Source organism: Rana temporaria, chromosome 5 (assembly GCF_905171775.1).
Source record: "Rana temporaria chromosome 5, aRanTem1.1, whole genome shotgun sequence".
In the NCBI taxonomy this organism is placed as follows: domain Eukaryota; kingdom Metazoa; phylum Chordata; class Amphibia; order Anura; family Ranidae; genus Rana; species Rana temporaria.
The window spans coordinates 135,738,608-135,761,204 of record NC_053493.1 but is presented as its reverse complement, the minus strand read 5'-3'; the positions used below and the strand labels follow the sequence as shown (position 1 = coordinate 135,761,204).

The 22,597-nt window shown below is 40.8% G+C and overlaps 1 protein-coding gene and 1 pseudogene across 1 annotated transcript in view; both read left to right on the top strand.

The window, feature by feature from the left end:
* The window catches only part of CNTNAP2 (contactin associated protein 2), a 2,128,298-nt gene that overhangs the window by 720,063 nt on the left and 1,385,638 nt on the right, over positions 1–22,597 (top strand). The gene's annotated exons all lie outside the window — the stretch shown is intronic.
* On the top strand, positions 9,434–9,552 carry LOC120942197 (annotated as a pseudogene).

The window sequence follows — 22,597 nt, the reverse complement described above, 5'->3', positions numbered from 1 at the left end:
TGTGCATTCGTTTTCGTTAGAATGCATTTTCGTCCGAAAATCTGTTTTTTTTCGTTATCGTTTCAACAAACGATAACGAAAGTGCAAGAAACGAAAACCGAAACATCCGACATAAAAAATGCTTTATTTTCGTTTTCGTTGCGGTAAAAATTCGATATAGAGAGATTTGACATTATAGGGAAAAGATTCGACATCATAGAGAAAAGATTCTACATTATAGAGAAAAGATTTGACACTATAGAAATAATAGATTCGACATTACAGAGAATAGATTTCGATTTATGAGAAAATAGATTCGACATTATAGAGAATAGATTCGACATTATTACTAGTCATACAACATTAGAATTCTTGTAGGTGGAATATTCGAACGGAAATGTACGATTCAACGTAAAGATTCAACGTCCCGTTTGCCCATTAGACAGACACCAACAAAGATTCGACGTTCCGGCGAATATTCTTTTGACCATTCGACAGAAACCAAGTATTATTGGATTTTCGGACGAAAGCTATTCCCCAACGAAAAACAAAATAAATCAAAACGATTTTCGGGAGTAACTAAATACATTTATTTTCCAAAAGAAAATGAAAAAACGAAACAAAATATTCCAGTCTGCACATGTCTAAAAATTATGTCTACTCATTTTTTAGACATGTAATTTCAAAGTTTGATACTACTTTAAGGGTTGCAGTGGAACCATTTTTAAAATAGTGCTAATATGATGAGTTTTATAAGGCTGTCAGGAAAATATTATCTACTTTGTACTTTTTATCTATTCATTGGTAATTACTGTATATAATGTATTGAGGAGCAGAGAACAGATTTGCTTTTACAAGTCTGGCTCTGCATTTTCAAAATGTTAGACATAAATGGATATTCATAAGACTGGGATTCCCTGAGCTATGGTTTAAAAGAAAAAAAAAAGTGCTGACTGTGCGTAAGAGCAGGTAGTGTATCATTGTATTTAAATGTGACTTTTCTCCTTGATTGTAATCCATTTTACGATATGCTATATTAAGTTGATTATTTCAGGGACTTTGGAAATGTAAAATCTTCTAAAAAATAGTAGCATGCACATGTAGGTTCAAGTTGAACATTAGGCAGCATATGAAAAAACATAAATAAATGCTTTCATGTATTTATTTAAAATCAATACATATATTTTAAAATGTAATTAGTGTTGCAATTACCTGAATTTGACTTGGTATTTGCGTCCTGTAGTTTTATGCACAGCAGCGCTCAGACTGGGACAGGGCAGAGGGGCAGCACTAGTGTCCAATCAAATATTGTGCACTGTATATGTGATGACAGGGGACATACTGACAGAAGGAAATTGTAAAGGGATATACGCATAAGTATATTGGTTCCTTCTACTTCTTTAACATAGGTTGATGGTGGGGAGGAGACCTAGTTATAGTTCTCAACTTCAGTAGGAAGTCACCAGCCTAACTGTGTTGTCTGGCAGGAATGTGTAAATGTTAGGACCAGATCGATAGAATTACAAATCTTTTGCCAGGTAAAATGGCTCAAATATACTGTACATTAGAGATGGCCCGAACACCCCCCTGTTCTGTTTGCACCAGAACTTCTGAGCAGAGAAAAAGTTCTGACCTGAACGTCTATAGGACCCGAAACTTGAAAAATGAAAAATCCCCATTTTGAAGGCTTATATGCACGTATTTGGCCATAAAAATAGTATGGGGGACATGTATGAATGCAATTTTTTAAAGATAGTTTTTACAGGTGCAGTGATTTTAACTATAATTAAAGTGCAATAATAAAAATGAAAAATTCCTTTAAATATAGTGCCTGGGGGGTCTCCTTAGTCTGCCTGTAAAGTGGTTTATCTGTAGCATGTATAGAAAATGCTGCAGTAAAAATAAAATTTCTAAATAAAACAAAAGAATGAAATTACATTTAAATTGCCGACAATACAATACCATTTCCGACAATACAATAATGTTTAAAAAAACTGTGTGCTCTCCCCCCCCCCCCCCAGTCCACACCAGACCCTTCAGGTCTGGTATGGATTTTAAGGGGAACCCCACGCCAAAATAAAAAAAACAGTGTATAGTCCACCCAAAATCCATACCAGTTAGAGCCGACCTGTGACTTCTATCAGTGTGTGGTTAAAGCTGCTTTGACTGTCCTAAAAGTCTACAGGACTACTGAGCCTTTGTCTGGACAGTGTTGATTGCCCCTGCGCTGATCACATGCACTCTCCCAAGTAAAAAACAACTCTCTAGCAATTTACACCAAACAGAGCATGTGCAGCTTGTCCCATAGTCTCTGTTCTATCAGGAGATGGTTTGGGGACGGTGGAAGAAGGGGAGGAACAGAAAAGACAGGATCAAACAGTCTTTTTACACAATGCAGAGAATTAACCCCTTAGGTTCCACAGTGAGTATAACAAGCATGCTTTACTGCATACAATATATAGACTGATTTTACTGTTGTGGGTTTAGTAACACTTTAAAAGCTATCCACTAATAATGGCCATTTCCCCCAAAAATATATAGCTGCAGCACCTAAATGTAAAAATGTAAATATTGTAGGGGTTAATAAAGACTTATAGAAACGTGTAGCCTATAATTGTGTAGCATTTTACAGGATCAATATCTCTGGCAGGAGATCACCCTCTGCATTCTATACTTGGAGTGGGAAAATACAATTTCAAACTGTAGAAAGGGCAAAGCCATATGTACAGTTTGGGCATAACATCTAAGGGGCTCTACAAAGATACAAGGATTGTTCTGAAGTCTAACAAGGCGTGTGTACTTCAGCACAATTTTTACCTTAGGCACTTTATTCAATACTTTTTCAAACAGCATATTTCACTTTTTTTACTCTTTTTAAATGATTCATTAAATATATTTTTTTTGGATTCAGGTGTTTTTTAAAAAAAATCAATCATAGACAACCAATTGTAAGGTTTGTAAGGTCTGTAAGGTTTGTTGCTCAGTGGAATAAGAAACTATGTCAAATGTATGAATACTTTACAAGGCCTTGTATATTCAATAAAAACTATAGCAGGAGAAATAAAGTGACTGTCATTTCTTTCGTCTCTAAAATGCTAGTTGCTTGACTGTCCCTGACTCTCAAACCTCTGAATTAGAAAGTTAGATACAAATCTGAAATCCTAATAGAGGCTTTTGTTCCAGGTCAGCAACTCCAGAAATCCCAAAACTGTTTAACTTGTTGGAGCCCGGGCCATTGTCAAATGACGGCCACAAGGTGGCTCTTCAGGTCCGGAAGGCCGTCTATTGACGTCCTCGGCTCCTCCGGCCACTGGGGGGCGCACGTGCCCGCCGCATCAATTAGGTGCCGATGCGCATGCCTGCCGGCCGCAATGTCCGCCAGGTACATGCGATCGGCCGTTATACAGCCAGGGACGTGGATCTCTGTGTGTAAACACAGAGATCTACATCCTGTCAGGGAGAGGAGACCTATGTTGTGTCCCTTGTACATAGGGACCTCCCCCAGTCAGTCCACTCCACCCACAGTATGAATCACTCCTAGGAAACACATTTAACCCCTTCCTCGCAGCCCTGACAAAAATCGCAGATAACCGCCATTACTAGTAAAACAAATAAAAATAAAGAATTATGTCATAATTCTATCCCCTATTTTGTAGGCGCTATAAATTTTGCGCAAACCAATCACTATACGCTTATTGCAATATTTTTTACCTAAAATATGTCGAAGAATACGTATCAGCCTTTTTTTTTTTTTTATTGGGATATTTATTATAGTAAAGTAAAAAATATTGTCTTTTTTTCAAAATTGTCGCTCTTTTTTTGTTTATAGGGCAAAAAATTTAAACCGTAAAGGTGATCAAATACCACACAAAAAAAGCTCTATTTGTGGGAAAAAGAGGATGTAAATTTTGTTTGGGATCCACGTCGCGCAATTTTCATTCAAAGCGTGACAGCGCCGAAAGCTGAAATTTCGCCTGGGCAGGAAGGGGGTACTTGCCCAGTAAGCAAGTGGTTAACCAGAAACCAGGCAACTAGCATTTCTGGAAGGAGAGTTCAGCAAAGGCAGCACCCAACTCTATCAGTTATCCTAAATAAAAAAAATATATATTACCTAAGACAATGCTATACACTATATTACCTCTATAAGTATTTATATAATTTAAACATAAAAGGTTCACCCCTGTTGAGCAGGACATGAGCACAGTTTCTAGATTTTAGGATTGTGCAGCACCAAGCAATCTTTTGTTTTTATTGGTTTTGTAAAGCCAGTCAAAAAACGTGATCCAAATATGGCTGAAACTGCACTAGTTTTGCTTATATAAATCACTCTTTGGCCTTTGATAAATGACCCCAAGAGACGTAATCATAAGTGTGCTTTATAGGAGACTCTGTTCTAGGCATTTTGCCTTTTCTTGTGAATTTCAATACCTCTGTGTTTTAGTTTTAGACCCTGAGGTTAATAACATCCTCAACTGGTCCATTGGAACATGCTGCATAAAAGCTTTTTCAGAAAAGAAAACTTGTTAAGAAGCCAAAAATGGAATTCTTCTCTTTTTATCAGTCATCACATTTAATATTGAGCAACCTTAGGGCAAGAAAAATTTCCCCTTGGAACTGTATTTTCACTCTGCAAGTTATATTTTTCTTTCGGTCAATGTTTTTGTCTTCATGGGATTTGCATTGGTGTATTGTCAATAGCTATTGTCCTGAAGAAAACTAAAGCGAGAAAATGTATCTACAGAACTTGGCTACAGTTAAAACAAATGTTCTACACTAATTTACAGTACTAAGGATGATTGTATGCTGTTTTTCTATAACTTTCAAAAGTTTAGATTACCAGAAAATCAATATAACGTTGGATGATGTTTAAGTCAATGTTTGCAGCATTTGTTACATTTCTGCCTCTAAAGAGCATATGGCATATCAAGGCTTCGTTCACACTATGGCGTTCAGGATCGCGGGCGGAATCGCCGTAATTCTGCCTTTTGAATTGCCGCAAATCGTGGGATGCCCTTGCGATCCTCATCATTTTTAATAGTATTTAAATCACAGCGCAATTTTATAGCGATTGTTGCCCGATGAAAGGCGATAACAGAATCGCAGGATGCCTGTCATCCAGAATCCCTGAGATTCCGCCGGGCAAATATAAAGGACACAAAGGAAGGCAGCTCTTCAATCACTAATACATCATTAAATGTATTTTATCCATAAGCAGTGCAAGTACCTGAATTTGACTTGGTATCAGCCTCTTGCAGTTCCTGTCCATCAGAGCAAGAAGCAGCAGAAGGAATGGTAGCGCAGTGTAAGGGTTTCCATCTACTCAGCAGGGGTCACCGACCCCCAGCAAGCATGCCAGACATTAACAAACCTGGCCAGGGGTTGTGGATGTCCTGCCTGCCCCCATTACCACCCACTTCACTCAGCAAGCAGTGTTGACGGCTGGATCTAGGGGGTGGTGCATCCCCCATTAGTGCTGTGCCCCGGGTCAGTAAGCTTCTCCCCCGATCCTCGGACTGTACTCAGTCTCACACAGGGTATTCAGAAGAGCTGCTCCTACTCTTCAAGCTGAGATTAGATTCTTGTATGGACAATTTGCACAGTGTGTAGCTGGCCGTTTCTCTTATGACCTATGAAGTCCTCAGATTGGAAAGGCAGCAGAGCTGCAACAGCCAGCTACATACTGTGCTTATTGAGGCTATGTCTGTAAAATAATCCAATCTCAGCTGTGTGCAGTTTGGAAAGAGCAGCACTGCTAAGATCTTCTGCCCTGCTGATCCCATCCTCTGCCTTACTGACCCCTCTCTCATGCCCTGCTACCCCATTCTATACCGTTTGATCCCGTCCTATTCCCCATTGACCTTATCCTCTGCCCTGCTATCCCATCCTCTGCCCACCTGACCCCATCCTCAGCCTCACTGACCCCTGTCCTATGCCCTGCTGACCCCTGTCCTATGCCCTGCTGACCCCTGTCCTATGTCTTTCTGACCACTGTCCTCTTCCCTGCTGACCCTATCCTCTTTCCTGCTGAACTCATTTTATGCCCTGCTTACCCCTGTCCTATGCCCCTCTGACTCCATCCGATGCTCTGCTGATCCCTATCCTCTTCCCTATTGAGCCCTGTTCTCTTTCTTGCTGACACTGTCCTATGCCCCACTGACCCATCCTATGCCCCGCTGACCCCACATTATGCCCTGCTGACCCCTATCCTCTTCCCTGCTAAGCCCTGTTCTCTTTCTTGCTGTCCCTGTCCTATGCCCCACTGACCCGTGTCCTATGTCTTGCTGACCCCTGTCCTATGTCCCGCTAATGCCATTATATGCCCTGCTGACCCCTGTCCTCTGCCCTTCTGCCCTGTTCTGTTTCCTGCTGATCCTGTCCTCAGCCCCATTAACCCTGCCTTCAATCCCACTGACCCATGTTCTATGCCCTGCTGATCCCTGTCCTATGCCTCACTAGCACCATCCTCTTTCATGCTGACCCCATCCTATGTTCCACTGACCTTGTCCTCTTCCCTGCTACCATATCCTTTGCCCTGCTGACCCCTTTCCTATGTTCTGCTCACCTTATCCTACCCCTGTCCTATGCCCGCAAGACACCATCTTATGCCCTGCTCACCCCTGTCCTCTTCTTATGAATATATATATATATATATATATATATATATATATATATATATATATATATATCACCCAACAAAATGGAACTAATTAAACTTTAAATAAGTAATATTAATAAGGCCAATAATCAATAACCATGCTCATATTTATTTATTACAAAAACAATCAATGTATTAGCCATCTGTCATATATTATACTTACATTTTGTATTGATTATAATGAATTACAAAAACAAATCTCATTGCAAAACTGAATAACACTTAAAGCCAAAAGCAAACATTATTATATTGCAACCTACCAATTCTCAGATGAGATGGCTGCATTAGTTTTCTTTTTTTAGCCTGTCTTTCTTTTACTTTCATCAGGTAAATGACCAGTAAGTCAGTTGTTTTTCAAAAGAACACACTCTCTTCCAAATGTATCAGTAAGAGGGATGATACAAACCATTTACCACTGACAGAGGTGCTTACAATGATCATCTTCTATTTATGTATGTGAAACCTGTATCCCCTGTATCTGTAATTGATTATAAATTCTGGAGCTTGGTTTGGGCTTGTTGGTGTATCTAAATCTGTTACTACTGTACATCTTAGACTCCACACCCCCCCCAGGCCGACAATGCTGCTGTCCAAATGTCCCCCAATGCTCTGAACAGTCAGGTCTTTAAATACACCCATGTATGAAATAAAAAATCACTGGGTCGTAAGATTTCTATTTACAACTGTTAGGCCAACAAATGGTTGAAAAGCATACCATACAGAGCAACTCTGGCATAGGAAAGTAGAAGGTGCCAAACATTTAAAGGGTGACCCGACTTTTGTGGTAAAAATATAGAAAGTAAAAAAAAATTGTATAAGATATTCAATTGCTACACAAACCAAGCTGTAATGTATTGCTATTAACAAATTACCTTTCCCTGTTAATCTGTATTTTTTTTTAATTTTCTGTTGAATTCAAGTTAACCTGGATGCCTGTTGGGGTACAAAATGTCCCCAGAAATGTAATTTCCTGCTTGTGTGTGGCTCAAAGACTTTTCCAGAAGTGAGAGACCTGTCAAATTGTAGCCATTCTTTGCAACAACAAAATTTTTTTTTTTTTTTGCAATACTCCCAACGGGTTTATTACCTCTAAAGGGATGCAGGCCCTCTATCTTTCCTCATAAGAGCACTGCAAGTGCATCAGCTGATTAATAATGAAAAAGTCACCCACATTCAGATTCACTCTCCACACAATAAACAGCTATTTCTTCAGAGCAGAAACAGGTAGGAATCTGCAAGTTTAAAAAAAAAAAAACTTGCAATGTACATTTATCACCCAGAGGGGATTGTTTTTTCTCATCAAAAGTGGAGTTGCTTTAAAAAAAAAAAAAAAAACTCACGCATAACACACCAAACTTTTTTTCCTGGCAAAGCACCTTGTCTTCATGTTGACGAGAATAAGGGCCTCGTCCCCACAGCCCTGGCCCAGTGGTTATAGAGGTCTGTGGGTTGGTGGCTTTGGAAGCCTCTTAATAATAAGGGGTGTCCTAGATATGCCACCCCCCCACAGCAATGTGAACGATTAAGTAGTACATAGTAAGGTGCTTTGCCAAGTAACAATGTACCCTCCTACATTGGGGACATATGGCCTAGTAGGTTGGGGCAGCACATGCTCATTATCCCGTTTTCCTGTCTTGTCAGGCTGCGTGCATAGATAAGAGTTGGGTGTGAATGTCTGGTGTGGATAAAGGTATGGAACTTTATCTGATCATCCAGCCTGGCAGACTAGGAAAAGAGCATACCAGGTCATGTTCCAAAAGCATTTGGTATAGAATTTGGGGGATCCCCCTTAAAATACTTACTTACTGGTATTTGGACATAATAATTTTTTTTGTGTGTGTCTCCATTAACATTGATATCAGACCCCCATCCAGTATAAGGGTCTGGTATGGAAGGAAGGAAATACCTGCCTGCATTGTTTTTAAAAAAAGAAAGCTGAGAGCTGTCATTTTGCTGGCATTTTTTATGGCAGTGGCAGTGGGGGTTTTACACACACTACTGGTGGCTGCAGTTGTATAGTTGCCAGATCACTTTCTGTGATTCCTGAACTGTGTCTTCCTGATTTGACCCCCTGCTATGCTTCCTGGGTTCTACTGTCCCTGGGACCCACATGGAAAGTGTTGCTGGGTTGGCAGGAGGGAGACCAGTGAACATTCATTCACTCATCTCAACTAGTTTCTAGTGTCACTTTCCTTGGCCCTTGAGGCTAGGGATGAAGCTAATAGAGCACAGTTTGTTTTATTGGAAGGTCCAAAATACCCTTGATTTCTCATTAAACAGCCTGTTTTAAAAATATGTCACATGGGTGAAAGTAAAAAAAAGTTATACCCAAGCTTTTAATACCCCCTGAAAAAAACTAGGAAAATAATGCAACGCGGCCTGAGGAAGGAAGTCAAATTTATGAGTTAGGTCCTGCAGGTGGGGATATGGGCAGAGAATACCCAATTTTAGGTTGACATGGAGCTGTCAGGAAACATGTGATAAACATGATACATATAACTGCCCATGCCAAATCGAGAGCTAAAATAATATGCCAAATATTGCACATATATACTGTATTATTCTCCTGGGTGTCTGCTTTCAGAAAATATTGTTTTAACTAATCATCAGTCTTACCTTGCAAATGCAAAAATGGTTCTGGCAACAAAATGGCTGAACATACTTAATGTTTTTTATTGTTGCTGTAGAAGGCTGTATACATTGCACTGATGCACTACTTCACTGGCAGCATCAGGCGCCCTACAGGCATGTTATTTACTGGAATCTAGCATTTTTATTGTTTTACCGCCTACGGCCACATCCTACGGCCACATCTCCCTGGACATGCCTGATCTTGTCTGATCTTGGAGACTAAGCAGGGTCGGGCCTAGTTGGTACCTGGATGGGAGACTGCCTGGAAATACCAGGTGCTGTAGGCTATAGAGACTGCCCATCTGCTCGTATCTACATTACTTCTGGTTTCCTGGTTTCTACCTCTGGTGCTTCGAAACCTACGCTGGACCTGAGAGAGACGGTGAACATATTCACTAAAGCTGTACATGCTGGTGCTGACTTACAGCACAGCTATATGTAATTTTGCATTTTTATACTTACCTGTGTATCTCCCATAGGTAGGTGCTAGAGGTAAGGTGTTTTGGGTAATATCTGGCAGGCAGGTAAATTTAGGCAGGCCTATGCTGCATTCTAGGCCTGCTTGTTTTGATCTGGGGGGCAGGGAGTGGTTAGTGTAGCAGTGGGTGTAACTACCTGTCTTTCAGTTCTTGGGCGCCTCCCCTGCTTCCAGGGAGAATGTCCTGGAAGAGGGGCAGGGCTGGGAATTGGAGTGACAGGGAGTTCATGTGAGGAGCCCTGACCAATTCCCAACTAGGATTGACAGGGGGCAGGCCTCCTACATAAACGTATCTGGATATCTGGAAGAGGCATGCCAGGGGAGCTGGGTACAAGGCTGGAGGAGAGACTGTTGTGGCCTGAGGGCACAGGATTTGCAAGTCAGACTGGCTGAGATCAGTAGTCCATCAGCTGTTTATTTCTGTTAAAGTAACACGGCCGGCAAATAGGGGTGCTGCAGGCCCCTGGCCTACCAGAATTCAGCAAGTTCAGGAACAACTAGGGATTATTCATAGTGATGCCGGGTACAGTTCAAGATGATGGGGTGGAAAGACTAATGCTGTCACAGGGAAGTTTGTGCAGGACTCATGGTTATATGTCCTTTGGCACCACCACTTGTCACTTAATTTGTACCCATATAATTGTTAAAATTGCTTCCCGCTAAACAGATTTTTTAAACCTTTTTTTTGCTTTGTTACATGTTCCTCAGGGCGGTTCCTTGCAGCCTCTCCCTCCAATACACCCGTATTTGCTTTACCTTCTTTTTTCCATTCACCTAGAATTTTTTGGGGGGGTTTAAAATCTTTTTAATACTTACAGATTGTTGTACGTCTATACGTCTATAGAGGTGCCTTTAAAAGGTACCGTATTTATCGGGGTATTGCGCGCTCCGGCGTATAGCGTGCACCCTTAATGTGGACCAGCAATTCCTGTAAAAAAAACATTTTAGTACTTACAGTTTTGGTGTCTTGTGCGGCGTCCATCGGCAGCCTCGTCGGCTTCTCCCGCGTTGTCTCCCCGTCGAATCGCCGCTTCCCGCACTCAGTTTGAATGCCTGCGCCGACATATACCGAGTGCAGTACACTCGGCTACATTCGGCCAGGCTCGGCTTCGCTCGTGCTCACGCTCTGTGACGTTTATGCGTGAGCACGAGCGAAGCAGAGCTTGGCCGAATGTAGCCGAGTGTACTGCACTCAGTATATGTCAGCGCAGGCATTCAAACTGAGCACGGGATGCGGGTATCGGTGTATATCGCGCACCCACAATTTTCCCCTTATTTTAAGTGCACGGTATACGTCGATAAATACGGTAACTTTAAATGAATGGGGGATGTACAGCATTGGAACTGTTCACATGGTTATAATGAAAGAAGACCCTATAGAATTAAGCTGCCCATACCTCTTTTTTTTCTTTCAGCCCGCTAATTGAATGAAAAAAAAACGGACCTGATTTAAGGTGGATGGGGGATCCTCCCCACTGTGTCATTGTATTCTTACGGCTGGGAGACTTCCCTTCTATCAAAATACACAGATCTGGGCTGCAGGCTAAATTCTAACAGGGTGGTTGAGCAGAAGTTGATCGGTAGACTGACTTATGTTTAACCACAGTGGCTATACCGGCCAAATTTTGTTCTGTGTATGACCAACTTAAAAAACAAAAGGCTGGAGTTTTTCTTCAATAGTAGGAATGAAAACCAAAAATCTTTAGACTGGATTATATTGTAAGCATTCTGTATCACTATGATAAAGTACAAATGGAACTGGATGATTATCTGGACAGCAAGAGCACAGTATAGCAACAGGGAGAGGAAAAAGGGATTATATGACCCATGCTGTTTTAAAAGCACAGTGTCCTGACTCTAAACAGCGGTTACTGAACATTGTTAAATTGATTGTAGAGACTTAACTGCTGTTGACTGTTAACGTGAAAAGTACATTGGAAAGTTAGGCCTTTGACTAGCAGCCTAAATAACAGCAATGGAATTTCAGTGCTAAATACACTCTTGACAGCATACCAATTTAAATTAAAAAGGCAAAAGAAATACTTCAAAAATAAGAAGGTATTTTTTATCAACCCTATACAGATTTCAAATATGATCAAATTGTTTTAAACTGGCTACACACTATACAATTTTCTTTAGATGTTTTCCTTTAGATTTACCAAAACCATATAATATGGGGTCAAACCTCTTTTAATTTGTATGCAATCAGGCAGTCCCTTGCACTACATAGTTAAAGGTAAATCTAAAGGAAATCAAACAACAAAAGTTGTATAACGTTTACATCTTTAAGCTTATTTACTTAAAGTGTTGTACTGGCCATAGAAATCTCAGTTCTTGATAGGTTGAAATTTGCTCATTGATTAGACCAACATGGCCTCTCGTTCGGCATCCCTTGACTGAAAAATCAAGAGAGCTGGAAATTGTTGACCAGTTAGCATTGGGGCTCGTCAGGTGTTTTGACAACCGGTAGACCAACTGGAAAATACAATGGGTACAGCAGGAGATTCATCCATCTGCGCTGTATACCATGAATGGATACATTTTTTTTAATTTTTTTTTATCAGTCTCTGTATGTATGACTTTAGTCTACATGGAAGTGAACTAAATTCTCACTGATATTTTATGGACATTGGATGTCAACTGTATATACAGTTGTTCAATCTATGTTGAAAAATGTATTTAATAAAAGAAGATAGCTATCAAAAAAGTTTTTTAACCACACATGGCATGTAGCACTTCTCAGTACAGGCCACAACTACAGCAAATACAATGCTGAGTGTGATGAAAAATTCATGCAATATTTTTCTTTATAGTTCTTTAGGGGAGACAGGTATATTCTAATACAGCCTTTATTCACCGGGATGCCCAGGCACCTTGGAGTGCCTTAAGGTTTCTTCAGGGGTGCCTTAGCAAGATGCCTACAAATTGCCCAAATTTGTTTTTATACAAACCAGCAGGTAGATGAAGCCTGCCTATTAGTTACACAAAGCCACAGGTTTGTGCACCATTACAACCTTCTAGCTGCTGGCATCCTAACGACCAATGACATCATCAGTTGACATGGAGGATGTCAGTTGCCTGCACAGCATCCTTATTCGACCCTCCCACTGGGGTCACATTATCTAAGTGATGGAGAAAAAATGAGGTAGAGGAGAAACATTGGAATACTAGTCAGTACCAATTTGCAAAAAAAAAAATTCTTTGGAAGAATAAATCACCTCTAATGTTGGGTATCCAACATTAGAGGTGTAGATGTTGTGTGGATCTTGCTGCATTATGTAAAACTTTTAGAATAGTTTTTACATTTTAGAATGGGGTGCCTCAAGACTGTCCAAAATTTTGAAGGGTGCCTTGAGATTGTCCATAATTTTTAAAGGGCGCCATGACTGAAAAAAGGTTGGGAAAGACTGTAACCACATTTTTTACCTGATATTACCTATTAAGTTCTTCCTGTTCAGTAGCACAATATTTTATGTAAAATTCCCACATACAAGGAAAGTAAATCTTGATCTTCTATTAGATATAGGACAGCCAGAAGTATGCCTTTTAAGGAATCTAAGGCCTCGTACACACGACCGGACCATATTCCTCCTCCGGATTTGGATCCGATGGTGTGTACACACCATCGGATCAAAATCCATGCGGAATTCCTCCGCGGTGACGTGTCGCGCCGTCGCCGCAACGATGACGCGGCGACGTGCGCGACGCTGGAAGGTAAGTACTTCCACGCATGCGTCGAATCATTACGACGCATGCGAGGGAGGGGAGCGGACCGATTGATCTGGTGAGTCTGTACAGACCACCGGATCAATCCGCTGGTCCCGATTAAAGCGGATAGATTTCTTAGCATGCTAAGAAATTTCTATCCGCTTGAAATGGACCGGCCGGACGAATCTCCGCGGATAAATATCCGCTAGGTCGTACAGACGACCGGATTTGTCAGCTGGAACTGATCCGTGGATCAATCCCAGCGGATAGATCCGGTCGTGTGTACGGGGCCTAACATGGATAGCCTGGATGATTGTCCCCTGCTTGAATATACCCATTACTCTGAGTCTCCCATAGCTCTTTCAGTTCTCTGCAGCTATGCTAGATTGTGTGGGACAACTTGCAACTCTGATTGCTGACTCTCAGCACAGAGGCTGTAAGCACCGGTCTTCCCCACTAGAATTCTATTCAGACATTCCTGCAGCATTAACCACCTCTGAGCCTTTTGCAGTATGGGTACTGTATGGCAGAGAGTCTCACAAATGCTTGTGACAGTTCCTAGATCTAAATATATCATAGCAGCTCCTATTAATGCAGTGTGAGTAGGGTTGTCAACTGTCTGGAAATGTATGGACAGTTTTACAAACTGTTTGTAAATGTTCATCCTGGACAGCTACCGCCCATCAAAAATACGGCCTCCGGGTTCAGATGGGGACAGGGGTCCAGGGAAATTTGTGGTGGCGCTTCGTACCTTCTATGAATTATAGCAGGGCCGAGGGAGCCAGGACTGGTAGTGGAGAAGAAAAGGAGGACTGAGGTGGTGATGACCGAAAGGCAAGCAGAGAAGGTGCAAGCGCACCGGAGCATGGGGGAGCTGGGACTCGAGAGGACTGGTGGGGTGGTGGAGGAGAAAAGGGTAGTGTGACATTATTCCAACCTCACCAGTTGCCACACTATTTGGGGGAGGGATAATTGATGTAAGGAATGAGTGGGTGAGTGAATACACTAAGGCAAGGGGGGAAACTGATAAAAAAACGTCCCCCTCCGGTGTCATATTTGGCACCTTACAGGGGGTAGGGGGGAGCAGATACCTGTCTAATACAGGTACATTGCTCCTACCCACGGCTATCTACGTCATGTCTGGTGCCTCCTCCGCCCCCTCCCCTTGCTGTCTTCTGGGAGACACACAGGTCCCAGAAGACAGCAGGGACCTGTGTGGGATCATGCAGCGCGAGTTGCGCATGCGCAGTAGGGAACCAGGAAGGCTTCACTTCCGGATTCCCTCACTGAAGATGGCGGCAGCAGCACCCGAGAGCCGAGGGATGGATTGGCTTCAGGTGCTGACATCACGGGTGCCCAGGACAGGTAAGTGTCAATATCCTCAGAGTTCCCCTTTACATCAGTGTCTGCAGGTTTCTCGCTTTACAGTTCAAGGGGGGCACTCTGCAGGGAACTCTGATGTAAAAGGAAACGCTGTGGACTATGATGTAAGGGGGGGGGCTCTGGTGAACAGAGACCCCTTACATCAGAGTTCCTCTTTACACTAGAGGCTGCAGCATTCCCCCTTAAATGAAATTGAAATGGTTTGATCGGCTTTTGAAAACCTTTACCACCTATTAGGGACATTCCCATACTCACTCTTACTCAAGTTGTGTTTTTTTCTGCCATCACCTCTGCTGAGCATGAGCTGGTAGGCTTGTCCTTTATTTTAGTTTTATACCGCGTACACACGATCGGTCCATCCGATGAGAACGGACCGATGGACGGTTTTCATCGGTTAACCGATGAAGCTGACTGATGGTCTGTCGCGCCTACACACCATCGGTTAAAAAAACGATCGTGTCAGAACGCGGTGACGTAAAACACATCGACGTGCTGAAAAAAATGAAGTTCAATGCTTCCAAGCATGCGTTGACTTGATTCTGAGCATGCGTGGATTTTTAACCAATGGTTGTGCCTACTAACGATAGTTTTTTTTCCCATCGGTTAGGAATCCATCGGTTAAATTTAAAACAAGTTGGCTTTTTTTAACCAATGGTTATATTACCTATGTTGCCCACACACGATTGGTTTGGACCGATGAAAACGGTCCATCAGACCATTCTCATCGGTTTAACGATTGGTTAACACCATCTGGTAAAGTGCCATCCTTTGAGCATGTTTTGGGTGTATTTACAGCTAATGAAGGTGTAAACTTTTTCACAGTGAAGTCTGAAGATATCATCTGAGCACAAGCACTTTATCTACTATTTATTTAAGGACGTTCTGTTATTCATATTTTGCATAAATCCACCAGTCTTGGGTGGTACCTCTGGAGATTGCTCACATTATTGATTTATTGTTTAGTTATTGTTGGTTTATTAACAAGTTATATAGTTACTTATTCAATATAGAGCACCCCCTTATTCAATATTCACCACATAATTCAGTCCACTGATTTTCAGGGGAGCAGCCTATCACTTATGTATATTTTTTCACGTTAAATTATTTTATTACTTTAGTTGGCGCGAGATCCTTACCTTTTCACATCAAGAAATACAGTTTCAATGAAGAAGTTACTTGGTGAGCAACAATGTTTAGGTAGGTGGTACGTGTCAAGTAACATCCGCATGAATGGTAGGACCCAAGATCTCCCAGTAGACCATTTCCCAAAGCATCACACTGCCTCCACTGGCTTGTCTTCTTCCTATATTGCATCCTGGTGCAGCCTCTTCTCCAGATAAGCGACATACATGCACTCATCCATCCACATGATAGAAAATAAAACATGATTCATCAGACCAGGCCACCTTTTACTTATGCTTCTTTGTCCAGTTCTGAAGCTCATGTGCCCATTGCAGGTGCATGTGGCTGTGAACATAGGTCAGCATGGGCACCCTGACTGGTGTGTCGCAGCACCATAGAGACCAAATTATGATTCCCATTTTTCTCTGCTTTCAACACATAAGCTTCAGGGACAACATGTCTACTTACACCGCCTAATATATCCTGCTGACTTTCCAATGCCAATGTCAATTTTATTCACTTAGCTTGTCAGTTGTCATAATGTTATAGCTGTATAAGCTAACTAGCTCTATATTTAGAATATACTGTATATGGAGCTGTAACTTAAACCTGGTACACACTAGCAGTTTTTTTTCTTCAAATCACTAAGTTGAACTAAATAAACTGAAGGTCTTGGGAGGTACTAACTATCCGATGTTAGTACAGCAGTCTCCTCCACTGACAAAATTGTGTTCTGACTGGGTAACGAGACCCTCCCCCCCCCCCCCCCGGCAGAACACACCGGCCAGCGCTCTCAGCTAATGACTGTCAATCAGCAAACCTTTTTTGATCATGCTCCTTTGACAGAAACAGGACGTTCGTCCGGGTTCTGTCGGATCGGCTGCCATACACACGGGTTCAATTGAACTGGCGGATACCACCCGATATTTGGCCCATGTGTACAGGATTTAACTCTGTGTTAACTACATTCCAATAGGCAGGGATCCTGTTCCGTGGCTCTCTTCTTCTAAAGCCCTCTTCTTCATTTTTAATGACACAGATGCACTCATCCATGGCAGGTGGTTAGTTATACTGAGTATTGGGCTTTGTGTAGTTACCTTCACTGCTCAGACCTGTAAACACTAAGGGAAGCTGAACTATTTCACATTGCCGAAGTTCACTGAAAAAACATTATTGACCCATGGGATATTACTTTCCTGTTTTCCTTGCCAATCCTCCTGTGATTCCAAGCCATCTGAAACTATCTTGTCCGGATATTTAGGACCTTTTTTATGACTAACTGGCTTGGCTCAGGGCCATGCAATTATAAACTTAGTGTTCTTTACTCATCCCTCATGAGCAACTGTCGTAGGGAATGAGAAAGAGTTTAGAAGGCAGTGTTATTAGATGATATATCACTGTCTTTTTCAGGGGTTATGGATGACTTTCTTTTTATGGGATATGGGACTGTACTACCTGAAAGGAACAGAACAACATAGCGCTAACTGGGATCATCTCATGTCTGGACTGATCAAATGAATCTATTTTCTACTGATCTCTGGAGAGCAAATGTCATCCTTTATATGCCTCCAGCTTGCATATTTATGAGGGATTCAGCAGGACTTTGTATTTTATGCATCCATTTTAGCCTTGATTAGTGTTTTATGAGCCTACTCCCAGCTTTGATTGCAGAAGTCTACGACACATCATGTACAATTACAACAGAAAAAATGTTGAGCGGAGTGATATTTTAAATCATGCAGTATGTGCAAAAAAATTTTTTTTCCAGGTTAAGTTATGCCATGTCTAAAACTATGAATCTGTATATATAAACATGGTTTTCTTTATATCTTTGGAATCATGTTTTATGTATACACCTGATACAGTTAAGCACGAAAACTAAATTTTCCAGTAATTGATGCGTTTAAACTCGCATGCATTATAATTAATTTCACAGCAGTCTATCCACTGGCTCTGTTGATGCCAATATTTTAATGTAGAAATGGACAACACATAGCTAGAACATAGTAGGTAGTCCATACTTAAACCACATGTAATTACCTAATCCGTAGGGGCTTGTTATGGCACAAATTGGAAACAAGTTTTTAAAGTTCAGAGCTTAATGTTAATTTTGATTAAAAATTCACATAAAAACATTTAGTAATTTATTTTATTACATTAGAGAAAAGAGGCTAATTTGGGAATTCACTTTTTGTCATTTCTTGATTTCATTAATTCAGAAAGATGGGAAAAAAATTACATGAATTCAAACATATAATTTATCAAATGTATTTAAGTAGAAGAGTCTCTGCTATGTAATATATTAATTTAATTGGCTACTACATATTACCCAAAGTAATATATTAGTCATTGACTAATATACTGTATATTGTATGTGTCAGTTATGACATATTTATTTATCTGCACTTAGAGAGTGCCTGAAAAGTTACATGCTATTTTGACACGGAATATTCCCAATAAAAAAAGGTTTTGTTTTTAGATAATTATAACAAAAACATTAAAAAAGGTTCTGATATAGACAATTGCACTAGAATTGAAAGTAGAGTGTAACTAGGGTGGAGCTCCGCTTTAAGACTCAAGAGGGACACAAAGCATAGGAAGTTATCAATTATCGCTAACAGAAATGTATAGATTAACAGATATAATAATTACTTTTTTGGGAAACTTTATCAAAGCAAAAGTGACCAAGTAAGAAGTTCAATGTAATGCCGTGTACAGACGGTCGTTTTTTGTGATGAAAAAAAAACGATGTTTTAAAAAACATCATTTAAAATGATCGTGTGTAGGCAAAACGTCGTTTTATGTATTCAAAAAAACGACAAAAAAAATTTGAACATGCTTGAATTTTTTGTGTCGTTTTTTAAAACGTCGTATTTTGTTTCACAGAAATTGACCGTGTGTAGCAAAAAACGACGTTTAAAACAACGTTTTTAAACCCGCGCATGCCCAGAAGCTAGTTATGAAGCGAGCTTCAATGGAAAAAAGTGGTGAATGTAACCTCGCTTTGCTAGAGCATTGTGAAAAAACGATGGTGTGTAGGCAACGCCGTTTTTTAAAATGAAGTTTCAAAAACGTTGTTTTATTTCATGATTTAAAACGTCGTTTTTTTTCATCACAAAAAACGACCGTCTGTACGCGGCATTAGAGTTTCAATACAAATGAAAGAATAACTATAGGCATTTTTTTTTCTGATTGAGTGGAGAGGGATTAGAACACCTATCAGTTTTTATTGCTGTCAGTGCCCCCACTAAGGAGATTAAACCTCTCTATTTGTCCTGTTTACCATTATCATTGAAAGGGGAGACTAGTGCTGGTCATCTGGGGGGGGTGTCTGGGATTCCCTTGATTCATTGGGAATTCCCTTCCACTTCCTGTGTTGGCTTTGGGACAGCGAGTGAAGGTAAATCACCTCAATGGGACACAGGTAGCAAAAAAAAAAAAAAAAACAGGGGTTGTAACCCTCCCATACTCCAAAATATCCAAAATGAAAACAAAGAAATGCCTATAGCTCTACTTAAGGCCCGGACAGGCAAGGGCTAACCAGTGTGTACTTGCCAGGCTAATCACTTTTGTATTCTATAATTGACCACGCTGCTTAAAACAGTTGTAAACCCGCATCAAATTTATTTATTTTTTTCTCCTGCAAGGCAAAAGTCATAATGAGCTAATATGCACCGCATATTTGCTCATTATGAAATACTTACCTCGGAACGAGGTGTGTAGAACTTACCTGGTCCACGCCGAGCGAGATATCATCTTGACTCGGCGTGTCTTCCGGGTATCGCCGCTCCAGCGCTGTGATTGGCTGGAGCGGCGATGACGTCACTCCCGCCCATGTGCGCGGGAGATTCAAATTCGGCAAGGTCTGGCGGCTGCCGGTCCTTTCGCCGTAGATCCCCCCTGCACAGGCGCCGCTGCAATCAGCGGCGCGTTGCGAGGGGAATATCTCCTAAACCGTGCAGGTTTAGGAGATATTCTCCTTACCTACAGGTAAGCCTTGTTATAGGCTTACCTGTAGGTAAAAGTAAAAAAAGTGGGTTTACAGCCACTTTAATCTCAATCAGTCATCGCAGGGGTGTGGTGTTTATGGGATATTTTGCCTCCTCGCTGTCAAATGCCTCTGAAAAGCAGTTTTAACAACGATGGTTTTCAGAGGCATGGCAATTTTGTTGCACGTCTAAACTTAGCCTAACTTAGATCTACATTTAGTATACTGAAATATGCTAGGATGTGGATGCAGCAACATTATACAATTTATTATGGTTATTTACTTACTTGAAACAGGCTGTTGAAAAGAGGCAAAAAAAGAGATAAAAAGGAGGGAAATTGTTGACATCATTCCAGTTTAAAAGAGAAAGTATAGTAAATTAATGTAGTAAATTTGTTTTGAAAGTATTCCAGTCTGCCAACATTATCTAGAACATCTGCATTGTAACTAAGAATTTACAGGAACTTTAAATCATTTTGACACCTCTAACAGTATGTAAGCATCTGTGCAATTTGAAGTGTCCAACACCTACAGATTAAACAGGACAAATGCAAGGTCCATAAATTACATCTCTGGAGACCTTTACCAGATCTGATGCTTGATGCTTCAAGTAAAAAAATAAAAATGTGTTTGCCTATGAAGTGCACAGAAAGTCAGAAACAACATGGTAACATGATTGTCCAAGATTTGCATGGTACATTCATTCATAAGACAGACAATTTTTGGTTTTGCTAATGAAGAAAACAAAATGACCTGTGATTTGATTAACATTGTTGGTAAACTTTGTAAACACTATGACCAGCTACAGTTGCACATTAACTATTTTATTTCTTTAAATCCATTGTAACACATAACATATCAAGAGGACAGGACTGATGCCGCGTACACACGATCATTTTTCGGCATGAAAAAAACACTGTTTTTCAAAAACGTCATTTAAAACGATCGTGTGTGGGCTTCACATGATTTTTCAGGTTCTTAAAAACGAAAAAAAATAAAAAAATTCGAACATGCTGCATTTTTTAACGTTGTTTTAAACAATGTCGTTATTCGGGTTGTAAAAAATGATCGTGTGTGGGCTAAAACGACGTAAAAAACCTGCGCATGCTCAGAAGCAAGTTATGAGACGGGAGAGCTCGTTCTGGTAAAACTACTGTTCATAATGGAGTAAGCACATCCATCACGCTGTAACAGACAAAAAAGCGCGAATCGTCTTTTACTAACACTGAATCAGCTAAAGCAGCCCAAAGGCAAATGGAACTTCCCCTTTAGATTGCCGTCGTACGTGTTGTATGTCACTGAGCTTTGCTAGATCATTTTTTTAAAACGATGGTGTGTGGGCAACGTCGTTTTAATGATGAAGTTGGGAAAACGTTGTTTTTTCGACATACTGCAAAACAACGTTTTTTTCATGCTGAAAAATGATCCTGTGTACGCGTCATAAGTATTTGTAATACGGGCCAGTAAAAATCACCTACATAGCTCAGCATTAAGGTAGGTGAAACATACATTTGATTACTACCTTTGAAATCTACCTTATCACAAAACATATTTTTTTTTGTATTTTAAATTACCTTTATGTTTACGTCAAGCTAAAGCATATGTAAACCCAATCCTTCTATTCAATCTTTTTACATCTGCAGTTTTTTTTAAAGGATAAGTTAATTTTAAAGCGGAGGTTCACCCTAAAAAACATCTATGTACCATCCCATCCAGCATACCTTCGTCAGCTACAGTATGCTTCTTTTTTTTTTTGCGCTGTATTTACCGTTTAATCGTTCAGTTTCTTTTCAGACTCCCACGGGGAATAGGCGTTCCTATGAAGAGGGGAACATGATTGACATCCGGCTATGGCGCGTCACGCGTTCCGAAAATAGCCGGACTAGGTCTCGGCTCTTCATGTCGCTATACGGCGCCTGTGCACGGACTAGGAGCTGACTGCGCAGGCGCCGTATACAGTCGAGTCCTATTTCAGCTATTTTCAGAATGCGTGACGTGCCATAGCCGGACGTCAATCATGCTCCCCTCTTCATAGGAACGCCTATTTCCCGCGGGAGTCTGAAAAGAAACTGAACGATTAAACGGTAAATACAGTGCAAAAAAAAAAAAGCATACTGTAGCTGACGCTAGTATGCTGGATGGAATGGTATATAATTATTTTAGGGTGAACCTCTGCTTTAAGTAACATGTTACTAAAGAGCACTTACCCACACCCCCTGGCCCCTGCCTTCCCTCTGATAGTGGGCAAGGGACCACAGCCAGATCATTCTTTCACAGAGTTTTGAACTACAAGTACCATCTTCCACTGTGGCAAACAGTTTTTAGTTCTCAATGACTTGCAAGGGCACTGATGAGCACTCTCAAAGCTCAGTGTCACTTCATACAGCCTTCAAAAAGAAAGCCTGTACAGAGGTACGAGCTGAAAGCTGTAGGCAGTGTCTGCAGGAGAGTGACTGCAATGATATGCAGGCTCCTGAAAAAATAAATGCACATTTTTTTTACCTGCAAATATATGTACATTTATAATTTTTAAAAAGTGAACTTAGCCTTTAAAATAATACCTGGTGATCCTTCTATTAAAGTCTTTGTTCAGATAATTCCTGCTTATTGTCTCCTTGTTTTGTCATCCAGTCACATACAATCAGGGCTTTTT